This window comes from Triticum urartu, chromosome 1A (assembly GCF_056163025.1).
Source record: "Triticum urartu cultivar PI428250 chromosome 1A, HENAU_Tu73, whole genome shotgun sequence".
Classification (NCBI taxonomy): Eukaryota; Viridiplantae; Streptophyta; class Magnoliopsida; order Poales; family Poaceae; genus Triticum; species Triticum urartu.
The window spans coordinates 452,698,380-452,713,024 of record NC_141873.1 but is presented as its reverse complement, the minus strand read 5'-3'; positions in this window follow the sequence as shown (position 1 = coordinate 452,713,024).

Here is a 14,645-nt window from a genome sequence, read left to right as displayed (position 1 = left end):
CTCGCCCATGCTTCGCCATGACGGGCGCTTGACCACCGCCGCTGCAGCATGGAAGGAGGCCCGGGGGAGGCGCGCACCACCTCCTCCATCATCTCTGCCCACCATGCGTCCCCGGCGGCCGCCTTACATTGGCCACCGACGAGATCTGTGGCTCCACCACTGACCGGAACCCCGTTGGCCATCCGCGGGACGCATTGGATCTGGGCCAGCAGGCGGCATCGGTGTTGGCTGGCCCACGTTGGTGTGGACGAGGGTCAACGAGGACGCAGCCGCTGCAGTTCGTGCCTCGCACATTGCAGCACCAGATTGAACATGGCTCGCGGCGGCGCAGCTCGTCACCAGATCCACGTGGACGTCAGCTGTGAATGGATCGACAGATGGACCTCCATGGGCGACGTCATGGTGGCTTTGGTGCTGCTCCCTACTCCTGTCAGGGAAGAGAAAATAGGAAGGTGAGAGAGACAGGGAGAATCGAGAGACAAAGGGAGAGGGAAGGAGGAGAGGAAGGAGCATGGGCAGGGCGGCGCTCGCGCCTAGCCCCGCCGGCCGGCCATGGAGATGTAGCGACCAGACCTCAAACAGTCTGATCTCTGTGCTCCGGTGTCATCCCTGGATCAGTAATGCTGACACCACACAGTACTCGGAGGATTTATAGCAGAGTAGCAATCACACACTTATTACATCGAGTGTCTCAAAAGAGAACTTATTACAATAAATATGGCTTAAGGCCATCTAATAACGATAACAACGGAAGGCTTGGAAGATAAGTCAGTCCATCAACTCCAACAGCATCACTGAGTATAGAACCACGACCTAAAACTCCTTAATCGTCGTCTGAAAAGTCTGCAACATTAACATTGCAGCCCAAAATGGGTCAGCACATGGAATATGCTGGCAAGGTAACACATAGAGAGTAATGGAATGAAACAGCTATACTATATGCATATTTGGCTGGTGGAAAGCTCTATGGTTACAGTTTTTGCGTAAAGCCAATTTTTCCCTACTTCAAAGGAATAATTTTATTTAACTATCATGGTAGTTGTTAAACATTGAGAATGGTTGACAGCATTCTCAATCCCAATTAAGCATCATCATTGAACAAAACCCAACAAAATTAATTTAGAGTAACATGTTGAGATTCACATGAAAATCCAGGTACTAGATACTCAAGATGTTCATAACCGAGGACATGGCTAACCATGATTAGTTTATTACCACTCTGCAGAGGTTTGCGCACTTTTCCCCACAAGACTCGATCTCCTCCGTTTGGTTTCTCGCACTACATGATGTTTGAGAAGATGGATGACCGAGACATAATCTTTCAGAAGCGCTAGCACCTTACGATCGGGTAGACCGTACCACCTACACCCCTACATCTGCTAGTCTACCACTGTAAGAGTTCGCACAACTTAGTAAACTATGTTAGAGCCCATAATAGCTTGTGGCTGCACACGGAAGTTTCTAGTATGAATAGTCTCATGATCCCTTTGAGCCTGGGTGGCGGTCCAAAAGAAAAACAGGCAAGTCCTGGAATACCCAGGTGCCTCAATCCACCCAGATGTGTGTTTAAGTTGCCACCTTAGATAAACCATTAATTAACAATCTCACATCTGTCATGGATTTTACTCACCCAATCCACGTCTACTAGCATAGCATGGCATGATAAGCAAACGTAGAAGTAACTCCCAAAGCTTTGAAAAATAAACTGGTAATAGGTACTACCTCATCTACTTCCCATCCCACAATTTAATTAGATCCAAATCATGCAATGTGAGAGGTTTGATCTAATGCAATAAAACTGGGTAGTAGAAAAGGTATGATCAAAGTGTTACTTGCCTTGCTGATGATCCGGGAAACCTAGCGATTCGAAGTAACAGGCGGCGCACTCCGGATACTCTATCGCAAACAAACAAACGAGCATGCAATAAGTACTCATCTAATGCACAGGTAAAACTCAAATAAGAGATCTAACCAGAAGGTTCAACTTAAGAACTCGAGTTGGCAAAAAGAATCAAATCGAACGAAGCAACGAAAGTCAAACGGCGAAAGAAAACAACTTCGTTCTAGTAATCTGGATCTAGGGCAAATTTTACAGTAGCAAAATCTTGTTTAAGTTAGTTAAACAGATAGAGGGTTTCAAGATGAAACTCTAGGCGCTTGAATCGCCTGATTCCGATAAACGAGCGAAAAGTTATACTAAAACGAAAATCGGATCAGGAATCGCGATCAGAAAAATCGCGGATTTAATCCGAGAAAAAGAAAAACGACGAACGCTCGCTAAAATAAATAAACCGGAAAACCGATCTATTTAGAAAAACCGAACCTAATAAACCAGCGAAAACCGACGAAAACCGATCGGGGTTTTTTAAAAGACGGCATGGAAAACGAGGCGGCGGCGAACCTCGGCGGCGGCGGCGGGGCGGCGGGGGGCGGCGCGGCGGGGTGGCGGCGCGGCGGCGGCGGCGCAGCAGCGACGGTGCTAGGGTTCGGCTGGGGCTGGGCGCTGGCTTCGGCTGGGCCTCCCCCCGGCTTATAAAGCCTAGCTGGGCCGGAGTCCTAGTCGGACACGGCCCGTTAGGTCGGTTCGTTTTTTTTTAAATTATTCTGCTCGGAAGAAAAATAAAAAAGAAATACTGAACGGACTCCAAAAATTCTGAAATAAATTTTCACGGTCTTCTAAAATCAAGCCTCACAAGGTGAACATTTATTTGGGACCTAAATGCAATTTTGAAAAACGCATTTTTTTCTAAATTCAAATAAAACACCGAAAAACTCCGGAATAAAATCCTATTTGATTTTATTATTAAATCCTCAATATTTCTTTATTTTGAGAAAGTCATTTTATTTCCTCTCTCATATTTTTGTAATAAAAATAATTGATGATAAAATAAATAAAATTAAATGATCCTATTCTCAAAATTTGAGAAGACTTAAATATGAAAATAACGAAATCCCCAACTCTCTCCGTGGGTCACTGAGTTGCGTAGAATTTCTAGGATCAACCAAAATGCAAATAAAATATGATATGCATTGATGATCTAATGTATAACATTCCAAATTGAAAATTTGGGATGTTACAAACCTACCCCCCTTAAGATGAATCTCGCCCTCGAGATTCGGGTTGGCTAGAAAATAGGTGAGGGTGGTCTTTGAACAAATCTTCCTCTCGCTCCCAGGTGGTTTCATCCTCTGAGTGGTGGCTCCACTGAACTTTGCAAAACTTGATAACCTTGCTGCGAGTAACTCGGTTGGCAAACTCGAGAATCTTGACTAGCTTCTCCTCATAGGTCAAATCGTTATCCAACTGAATAGTTTCCAAAGGCACTGTATCTCTCAACGGTATGTCAGCCATCTCCACGTGACACTTCTTCAGCTGAGAAACGTGGAACACATCATGAACTCCTGACAATCCTTCGGGCAATTCCAGCTTGTAGGCCACTTCCCCCATACGTTCCAAAACTCGACATGGTCCTACAATTCGTGGTGCTAACTTCCCTTTAACTCCAAAACGCTTTGTTCCCCGAAGTGGAGATACTCGAAGATAAGCTCCGTCTCCAAATTCGTAAACTGTCTCCTTGCGTTTAGAATCTGCATAACTTTTCTGTCTGGACTGGGCTACCTTGAGCCTATCGTGAATCAATTTCACCTTCTGTTCAGACTCTTTAATCAAGTCAGGACCAAACAACTGACGGTCTCCAACTTCGTCCCATGACAACGGTGTCCTGCACCTCCTTCCGTACAAGGCTTCGAAAGGGGCCATCTTTAAACTGGTTTGGTAACTGTTGTTATAAGAGAACTCTGCATATGGCAAATTATCGTCCCAACTAGATCCGTAATCTAGCGCACAAGCTCTCAGCATATTCTCCAAAATCTGATTGACTCTCTCGGTCTGTCCATCTGTCTGTGGATGAAAAGCTGTACTGAATTCTAGCCTGGTACCCAAAGTTTCATGCAACTGCTTCCAGAACTTTGAGGTAAACCGGGTTCCTCTATCTGATACGATACTCCTTGGAACTCCATGCAGACATACGATCCTGGTCATGTATATCTTTGCCAGCTTAGCACTGGTGTAAGTGGTCTTTACTAGGATGAAATGAGCTACTTTCGTCAATCGATCAACTACAACCCAAATTGAGTCATAGCCTGAACGAGTCCTGGGCAATCCCGTGATAAAATCCATGCCTAGCTTATCTCACTTCCATTCGGGTATCGGCAATGGTTGTAACAATCCTGCTGGCTTCTGATGCTCTGCCTTTACTCTCTGGCATACATCACAAACTGCTACATACTCCGCAATATCCTTCTTCATTCCGGTCCACCAGAAAATATCCTTCAAATCCAGATACATCTTGGTATTTCCTGGAAGAATTGAATATGGTGAATCGTGTGCCTCTTGCAAAATCAACTTCCTGATCTCTGGGTCGTTGGGCACATAAACACGGTCTTCAAACCATAGGGTGTCGTGTTCATCCTCACGAAATCCTTTAGCTTTTCCTTTTCTCAGTTTCTCCTTTATAGCGGCAATCTCTTTGTCAGTTTTCTGAGCTTCTCTGATTCTATCCATCAAAGTTGACTGAATCTCCAATGCTGCTACATAGCCTCTTGGAACTATTTCCAAACATAGTTCATGAAGATTTTCCGCTAACTCCTTGGGTATTTCTCCCGTCATTAACGTATTGACATGGCTCTTACGGCTTAATGCGTCAGCTACTACATTAGCCTTTCTGGGGTGATAATGCAATTTCATATCATAATCCTTGATGAGCTCCAACCATCTCCTTTGTCTGAGATTCAACTCCTTCTGTGTGAAAATGTACTTCAAACTCTTATGATCCGTGTACACCTCACAATGGTTTCCAATGCGGAAATGCCTCCATGTTTTCAAAGCATGCACTACGGCTGCTAACTCCAAATCATGCGTAGCATAATTCAACTCATGGGGTTTCAGTTGTCTTGAGGCATATGAAACAACTCTCCCTTCCTGCATAAGCACTGCTCCAAGTCCTCGACGTGAAGCGTCGCAATACACCTCATAATCTTTGGTCTGGTCTGGCAAAATCAACACTGGTGAGGTAACCAAACGTTTCTTCAACTCCTGGAAACTAGCCTCACAGTCCTCTATCCATATGAACTTGGTATCCTTCTTTAATAACTCTGTCATAGGCTTCGCAATCTTTGAGAAATTCTCAATAAATCTCCGGTAGTATCCTGCGAGTCCAAGAAAACTCCGGATCTCTCCAACTGTTGTTGGGGCTTCCCACTTGGTCACGGTCTCAACTTTAGCGGGATCTACTGCTATACCTTCACCAGATATAACATGTCCGAGGAATCCTACTTCCTTTAACCAAAACTCACATTTGCTGAACTTGGCATATAATTGATGTTCTCTGAGCTTTCCAAGTACCAAACGCAAATGCTCCTTATACTCCTCTTCATTCTTCGAATAAACTAGGATATCATCAATGAACACTACGACGAACTTATCCAAAAAATCCATAAACACTTTGTTCATCATGTTCATAAAATAGGCAGCTGCGTTAGTCAGACCAAATGATATAACGGTATACTCATACAGCCCATACCTGGTGGTAAAAGCTGTCTTCGGAATATCCTGTTCTCAAATCTTCAACTGGTGGTATCCTGATCGCAGATCGATCTTGGAAAATACCTTAGCTCCTTGCAATCGATCAAACAGATCGTTGATCATTGGTAGCGGGTACTTGTTCTTGATCGTTACTTCATTCAATCCTCGATAATCAACAACCATCCTTCTTCTCCACTAGAAGTACTGGCGATCCCCAAGGCGAAGAACTTGGGAAAATATATCCCTTATCCAGTAACTCCTTAATCTGCTTCTTAATTTCCACCAAATCTTTTGCTAGCATCCTATATGGTCTCTTTGATATTGGCCCTGTGCCTGGCAATAGCTCAATCAAGAACTCAATATCTCTATCCGGTGGCATGCCTGGCAACTCTTCTAGAAATACATCAGGGAAATCCCTTACCACTGGTACTTCCTCCTGCACAACTCCTGTTAGGCAATTTACCTGGGTCCTCTTTGGCACATGTCGGGATACATACTTGATCCTTCTCCCTTCTGGGGTGGTAAGCAAAATTGACTTACTAGCACATTCAATATTCCCTTCATACTTTGATAATCAATCCATGCCTAATATCACATCCAATCCTTGAGATTCCAATATTATTAGGTCTGAGGGAAAAACATAGTTACCAATCCTTAATGGTAACCGATCACACCATAGACTAGCCACATACTCTGCTCCGGGCGAGGTTACTAACATGGGTGACCTAAGGGCTTGGGTTGGTAGGTTATACTTATCCACAAATCCCCTTGAGATGTATGAATGCGATGCACCAGTATCAAAAAGAACGAGTGCAGTAAATGACTTAACCAAAAACTTACCTATTACTGCATCGGGCTGAGCTTCAACCTCCTCCACGCTAACGTGGTTCACCTGTCCCCTGTTGAAAGGGTTCGGCTTCTCCCAAGAACTTCCATTGCCATTTTGGCATTTAGAACATTCATTGGCATAATTTCCGGTCTTCGAACACTTATAGCAAGTGACTTGGCTCAAGTCCTTCTTGGCTGGGGTTGAGGGGTTGATGCGATTCTGGCCGTTGCTTCCTCCATTGCCATTACCATTTTTGGTGCCATTGTGATTGTGCGAGCTACCTCCTCCATGGGTATGCTGAAAATGTCCTCCCGGTCTAGGGGTAAAACGTGGCTTCTGCTGAGCTCCTGAATTGTACTTTCCTTGTCCATATTTCCTCTTGCGATTTTCAATTTGCTGCTGCTTCCCTTCAATCATAAGAGCACGATCTACCAACTCCTGGTAGTTGTTGAAGGTGGCTACCATCAACTGCATGCTCAACTCATCATTCAGTCCTTCCAGAAACTTCTCTTGCTTAGCTGCATCCGTAGCGACGTCATCTGGGGCATAACGTGCTAACTTACTAAATTCCTCCACATACTGGCCAACTGTCCGTCCTCCTTGGCGCAAGTTACGAAACTCACGCTTCTTCATGGCCATAGCTCCTGCTGAAACATGGGCAGTACGGAAAGCCTGCTGAAACTGGTCCCATGTGACAGTGTCGACTGGGAAGGTGGCTGTGAAATTCTCCCACCATGATGCTGCGGGTCCTTCTAACTGATGTGCGGCAAACTTCACCTTCTCCACATCTGTGCATCCTGCTGTGGTCAACTCCCTAGCTGTCTTGCGGAGCCAATCATCTGCTACTATCGGCTCGGTGCTACTGGAAAACACCGGCGGATTCAGCCTAAGGAAACGGGCTAAGTGGTCAACAGGTGGTGGTGGTGGTGGGTTGTTGTTGTTCCCCTGATTCTGATTCTGGACTAGCAACTGCATCAATGTGTTCTGCTGCTGGATCAACTGGGTGAGCTCCGGTGGGAAAGCAAACCCGGGGTCACGTCTCGGAGGCATCTGTGGGTTTAGAAAAGATGAGATATAAGAATAGAGGGGGTCTAAAGAGAAAACACTACCCATATGCACATGAGGCAAAAGCAAACAATTCACTTCAATCAATCAAACAAGGGCATACAATCGATCTATCTATCGCAAAAGTGCTCGGACTACTATATTTACATGGTGGACTACTACTACTGATGAGGTGGTCTACTGGAAATATTGTTCGGTTGCAGACTCCATGATATCTGCTCCAGCTTCATCAACATAGTCATCATCGCTACTGTCTGGTCCCGAGTTGGTGCTGTCGATGATGATGTAGTCTTCCGGGTTAATCTCCTTGGGTTCTTCGTCTTCATCTACTGGTGTCGGGCCTCCCATAAATATTCCAATCTTCTTGATCAGTTCTTCATTCTTCTCCACCAATACTTCAATTTCCTCTTCATAATCTTCACGTGTAGCCTTGAATTCTTCCTCCAGTTCCTTGATTCTAGTCTTAGCCTTCTTCAGATCTATCATGTCGGCACACATCTGGTTCTTCTGGCGTCGAATGTGCTGGTTTAATTCCTGGATAAAAGCTGCGATTGATCTATTCTTCCTGGTGCTGATCATCTCCCAGTGCTCATCTCGGCGTCCACAAATCTGGTAGATAGTATCCTTGAGATCCTTGCGGTAGACTTCTCCAATGCGTCCCATGGCGATGTGAGCTGCCATGCTCTTTCCTAAACTCCAAGTTGGTGCATCAAATGAAAACTCTATGGGCTCAGTGACTGGCATGAACGTCCTTCCTGGAACTTGAACTTGAATCATCCAGCGCTCTTCTTCAGGTAAAGTGGCGTTGTAGGTTCCCGTGAAGCTTGGTACTCCTATGTTCAGGTATCTAGTGACTTCCTTCAAGTGTCATCCAAAGGGTGTACCTTCATCCAGTTGTGTGAACTTGTTCCTTGCATCCGCCATCCTAAAGAGTAGAAAAGATGAGAAGTCAGAAGAGAAGAGAGTGAATAGTGATCTAGGGCTTTTAGCTTAGTGGTCGTGTCCTACAATCAGCGTGTGCTCTGATACCATCTCTGTAGCGACCAGACCTCAAATAGTCTGATCTCTGTGCTCCGGTGTCATCCCTGGATCAGTAATGCTGACACCACACAATACTCGGAAGATTTATAGCAGAGTAGCAATCACACACTTATTACATCGAGTATCTCAAAAGAGAACTTATTACAATAAATATGGCTTAAGGCCATCTAATAACGATAACAGCGGAAGGCTTGGAAGATAAGTGAGTCCATCAACTCCAACGGCATCACTGAGTATAGAACCACGACCTAAAACTCCTTAATCGTCGTCTGAAAAGTCTGCAACATTAACGTTGCAGCCCGAAACGGGTCAGCACATGGAATATGCTGGCAAGGTAACACATAGAGAGTAATGGAATGAAACAGCTATACTATATGCATATTTGGCTGGTGGAAAGCTCTATGGTTACAGTTTTTGCGTAAAGCCAATTTTTCCCTACTTCAAAGAAATAATTTTATTTAACTATCATGGTAGTTGTTAAACATTGAGAATGGTTGACATCATTCTCAATCCCAATTAAGCATCATCATTAAACAAAACCCAACAAAATTAATTTAGAGTAACATGTTGAGATTCACATGAAAATCCAGGTACTAGATACTCAAGATGTCCATAACCGGGGACACGGCTAACCATGATTAGTTTATTACACTCTGCAGAGGTTTGCGCACTTTTCCCCACAAGACTCGATCTCCTCCGTTTGGTTTCTCGCACTACATGGTGTTTGAGAAGACGGATGACCGAGACATAGTCTTTCACAAGCGCTAGCACCTTACGATCGGGTAGACCATACCACCTACACCCCTACATCTGCTAGTCTACCACTGTAAGAGTTCGCATAACTTAGTCAACTATGCTAGAGCCCATAATAGCTTGTGGCTGCACACGGAAGTTTCTAGTATGAATAGTCTCATGATCCCTTTGAGCCTGGGTGGCGGTCCAAAAGAAAAACATGCAAGTCCTGGAATACCCAAGTGCCTCAATCCACCCAGATGTGTGTTTAAGTTGCCACCTTAGATAAACCATTAATTAACAATCTCACATCTGTCATGGATTTCACTCACCCAATCCATGTCTACTAGCATAGCATGGCATGATAAGCAAACGTAGAAGTAACTCCCAAAGGTTTGAAAAATAAACTGGTAATAGGTACTACTTCATCTACTTCCCATCCCACAATTTAATTAGATCATAATCATGCAATGTGAGAGGTTTGATCTAATGCAATAAAACTGGGTAGTAGAAAAGGTATGATCAAAGTGTTACTTGCCTTGCTGATGATCCGGGAAACCTAGCGATTCGAAGTAACAGGCGGCGCACTCCGGATACTCTATCACAAACAAACAAACGAGCATGCAATAAGTACTCATCTAATGCACACGTAAAACTCAAATAAGAGATCTAACTAGAAGGTTCAACTTAAGAACTCCGGTTGGCAAAAAGAATCAAATCGAACGAAGCAACGAAAGTCAAACGGCGAAAGAAAACAACTTCGTTCTAGTAATCTAGATCTAGGGCAAATTTTACAGTAGCAAAATCTTGTTTAAGCTGAGGTTTTGAGACGAAACTCTAGGCGCTTGAATCGCCTAATTCCGATAGACGAGCGAAAAGTTATACTAAAACGAAAATCGGATCAGGAATCGCGATCAGAAAAATCGCAAATTTAATCCGAGAAAAAGGAAAACGACGAACGCTCGCTAAAATAAATAAACCGAAAAACCGATCTATTTAAAAAAAACCGAATCTAATAAACCTGCGAAAACCAATGAAAACCGATCGGTTCTTTTAAAAGACGGCACGGAAAACGAGGCGGCGGCGGCGAGGTACTACCTCATCTACTTCCCATCCCACAATTTAATTAGATCCAAATCATGCAATGTGAGAGGTTTGATCTAATGCAATAAAACTGGGTAGTAGAAAAGGTATGATCAAAGTGTTACTTGCCTTGCTGATGATCCGGGAAACCTAGCGATTCGAAGTAACAGGCGGCGCACTCCGGATACTCTATCACAAACAAACAAACGAGCATGCAATAAGTACTCATCTAATGCACAGGTAAAACTCAAATAAGAGATCTAACCAGAAGGTTCAACTTAAGAACTCCGGTTGGCAAAAAGAATCAAATCGAACGAAGCAACGAAAGTCAAACGGCGAAAGAAAACAACTTCGTTCTAGTAATCTAGATCTAGGGCAAATTTTACAGTAGCAAAATCTTGTTTAAGCTGGTTAAACGGATAGAGGGTTTTGAGACGAAACTCTAGGCGCTTGAATCGCCTACGATAAACGAGCGAAAAGTTATACTAAAACGAAAATCGGATCAGGAATCGCGATCAGAAAAATCGCAAATTTAATCCGAGAAAAAGAAAAACGACGAACGCTCGCTAAAATAAATAAACCGAAAAACCGATCTATTTTAAAAAAACCAAATCTAATAAACCGGCGAAAACCGACGAAAACCGATCGGTTCTTTTAAAAGACGGCACGGAAAACGAGGCGGCGGCGGCGACGGCGTCCAGCGGGCGACGCGGCGGCGGCGTCGGCGGGGCGGCGGGGCGGCGGCGGCGCTAGGGTTCGGCTGGGGCTGGGCGCTGGCTTCGGCTGGGCCTCCCCCGGCTTATAAAGCCTAGCCGGGCCGGAGTCCTAGTCGGACACGGCCCGTTAGGTCGGTTCGTTTTTTTCTTTTAAATTATTCCGTTCGGGAGAAAAAAAACTAAACGGACTCCAAAAATTCCGAAATAAATTTTCACGGGCTTCTAAAATCAAGCCTCACAAGGTGAACATCTATTTGGGACCTAAATGCAATTTTGAAAAACGCATTTTTTTCCTAAATTCAAATAAAACACCGAAAAACTCCGGAATAAAATCCTATTTGATTTTATTATTAAATGCTCAATATTTCTTTATTTTGGGAAAGTCATTTTATTCCCTCTCTCATATTTTTGTAATAGAAATAATTGATGATAAAATAAATAAAATCAAATGATCCTATTCTCAAAATTTGAGAAGACTTAAATATGAAAATAACGAAATCCCCAACTCTCTCCGTGGGTCAGTGAGTTGCGTAGAATTTCTAGGATCAACCAAAATGCAAATAAAATATGATATGCATTGATGATTTAATGTATAACATTCCAAATTGAAAATTTGGGATGTTACAGGAGACGAGGCGGGTCGACGCGGTTTTCCTCCTGCGGGTGCTCGAGCCCAACCCCGACGGGATCCATGGCTCTACCACCGGCGGGACCTCTGCTGGCCCTCCCTTCGCTGGCCACGGACGGGATCTATGGCTCCAGCACCGACAAGATTTGAGAGTGAGGGGGGAGGGGATCTATGACTAGGGTTTGACCGCCGGGAGAGAAATAAAAGGGAACATGGGATGGTTTTTAGAGTGATGGGTCCCACTTGGCAGTGTCTCGCTAGAGAGTGAAGAAACAGGGGCAAATGGTCCAATGAAAAGTCCACAGACGGTCAACACACGATCAAACGACACTAACTGGACGGAACCGTGACGGAAGGGCAAAACGATAAGAAGAGCAAAGTGGCTTGGGTAAGACCGAGGTTTTTTTGAAACTAGGGGCAAAACTGCCGAGTGGGACTCAACTAAGGGCACAGAAATAATTATCCCATTTAACAATTGATGCTCGTATTCTCTTGGATTTATTCTAGTCTTTCTGACGATGTGCGTCCAGTGAGAGAAGATATTCCCGTCGACTAAGAAGGCGCCTGTGACCTTCGTCAATCTTAAGATGATGTGTCAGATTAGTCTCTCGGAGATGCTCATAGGGGTAGGGTGTGCGTGCGCTCATAGAGATGGGTGTATGTGCGTGTGTACACTACGGGAACAGGGCTCTAAGCCGACAGCCAAATGTATGCTGACGGCCGCCGTCGGCCTAATCCGAGCTATGCCGACAGCTAGGTCCTGGCCATCGGCGTACAATGGCCGTCGGGCTATCCCCGTCTACGCCGACAGCAGCCGTCGGCACATAACAGCCGTCGGCTTATCCCAGACTACCCCTACAGCTGCCGTCGGCATATATAGGCCATCGGCATAGATGCGGGCCCGCCGACAACACTCATCACAGCCGGCTAACGACGTCAAATCTATGCCGACGGCCGTGACGGGTGGCCGTCGGCATAGATACGGGTGACACGTCACCGATCCAGAGTGCACCGACCAGGACCTATGCCGACGGCATAGCTGACACGTCATCGATCCGCGGCGCTGTCCATCTGCCCTGGCCGCAGCTATGCCGACGGCTTTCCCGTCCGCATAGTTTTTTTTTCTTTTTTTCTTTTTTCCGTATAGTATTATTATTATTATTATTATTATTAAGCATACAGTATGTGTTAATAAGCATACATATAGATTGTGTTAATAAGCATACATATAGTATGTGTTAATAAGCATACATATAGTTTTTTTCTTTATTATTATTATTTAACTAACTTACATACAGTATGTGTTAATAAGCATACATACATTATTTTTCGGTTCTGTACAGAGCGGTGTGACCCCCTCACGAACGGTGCCGCCGCCAGCCGGCAACTGGAATGGGGAACAGCCGCATCGGGTCTATACGAAGGGGACTTTGCTCCAAGTGTTCATATTTATCGGATGACCTACCACAATCGGATGGTGTTATGCCATGTCCGAAGAGGCGGCACGCATCTACGGGGTGTGGCCTCGTCACGGACGGCGCCGCCGCCGGCACCTGGAGGGGGGGAACGGACGCGTCGGGTCTACATGGAGTGGATGTATCTGTGGGTTTGGCCCGGATGTTGCTCCCGGGTGTCCTTATGGGCCGACCCGACACAACCGGGTGGAGAGGTCCACTGGTCAAAGCCCGTCCATGCAAAGTCAAAGGGCTAGATCCCGTGGTCAAACGCTACAGGGTTAGCCGGGACGGGGGCCCTGGGGGTAGCAATGCCACCGGAGCGTCGTACCGGGCCCTCATACATGCCGGGTGGTGTTGTGACATGTCTGAAGAGGCGGCACGCGTCTCCGGGGTGTGGCCCCCGTCACGGACGGCGCCGACGCCGGCACCTGGAGGGGGAAACGGACGCGTCGGGTCTACACGGAGAGGATCTTGCTGTGGGTCTGGCCCGGATGTTGCTCCCCGGTGTCCCTTTTGGCCGACCTGACACAACCGGGTGGAGAGGTCCACTGGTCAAAGCCCGTCCGTGGGAAGTCAAAGGGGTAGATCTCGTGGTCAACCGCTCCAGGGTTAGGCGGGACGGGGGCCCTGGGGGGTAGCAATGCCACCGGAGCGTCGTACCGCGCCTCATACATGTGGGGTGGTGTTGTGGCATGTCCGAAGAGGCCGCACGCGTCTCCGGTGCGTGGCCCCCCTCACGGACGGCGCCGCCGCCGGCACCTGGAGGGGGGAAACTACCGCATCGGGTCTACACGGAGTGGATTTAGCTGTGGGTTTGGCCCAGATGTTGCTCCCCGGTGTCCCTCTGGGCCGACCCGACACAACCGGGTGGAGAGGTCCACTGGTCAAAGCCCATCCGTGCAAAGTCAAAGGGCTAGATCCCGTGGTCAACCGCTCCAGGGTTAGGCGGGACGGGGGCCCTGGGGGTAGCAATGCCACCGGAGCGTTGTACCGGGCCCTCATACATGCGGGGTGGTGTTGTGGCATGTCCGAAGAGGCGACACGCATCTCCGGGGTGTGCCCCCCATCACGGACGGCGCCGCTGCCGTCACCTGGAGGGGGGAAAACGGACGCGTCGGGTCTACACGGAGAGGATCTTGCTGTGGGTCTAGCCCGGATGTTGCTCCCGGGTGTCCCTATGGGCCGACCTGACACAACCGGGTGGAGAGGTCCACTGGTCAAAGCCCGTCCATGGGAAGTCAAAGGGCTAGATCTCGTGGTCAACCACTCCAGGGTTAGGTGGGACGGGGGCCCTGGGGGGTAGCAATGCCACGGGAGCGTCGTACCGCCCCCTCATACATGTGGGGTGGTGTTGTGGCATGTCCGAAGAGGCGGCACGCGTCTCCAGTGCGTGGCCCCCCTAACGGACGGCGCAGCCGCCGGCACCTGGAGGGGGGAAACTACCGCGTCGGGTCTACACGGAGTGGATGTAGCTGTGGGTTTGGCCCGAATGTTGCTCCCCGGTGTCCCT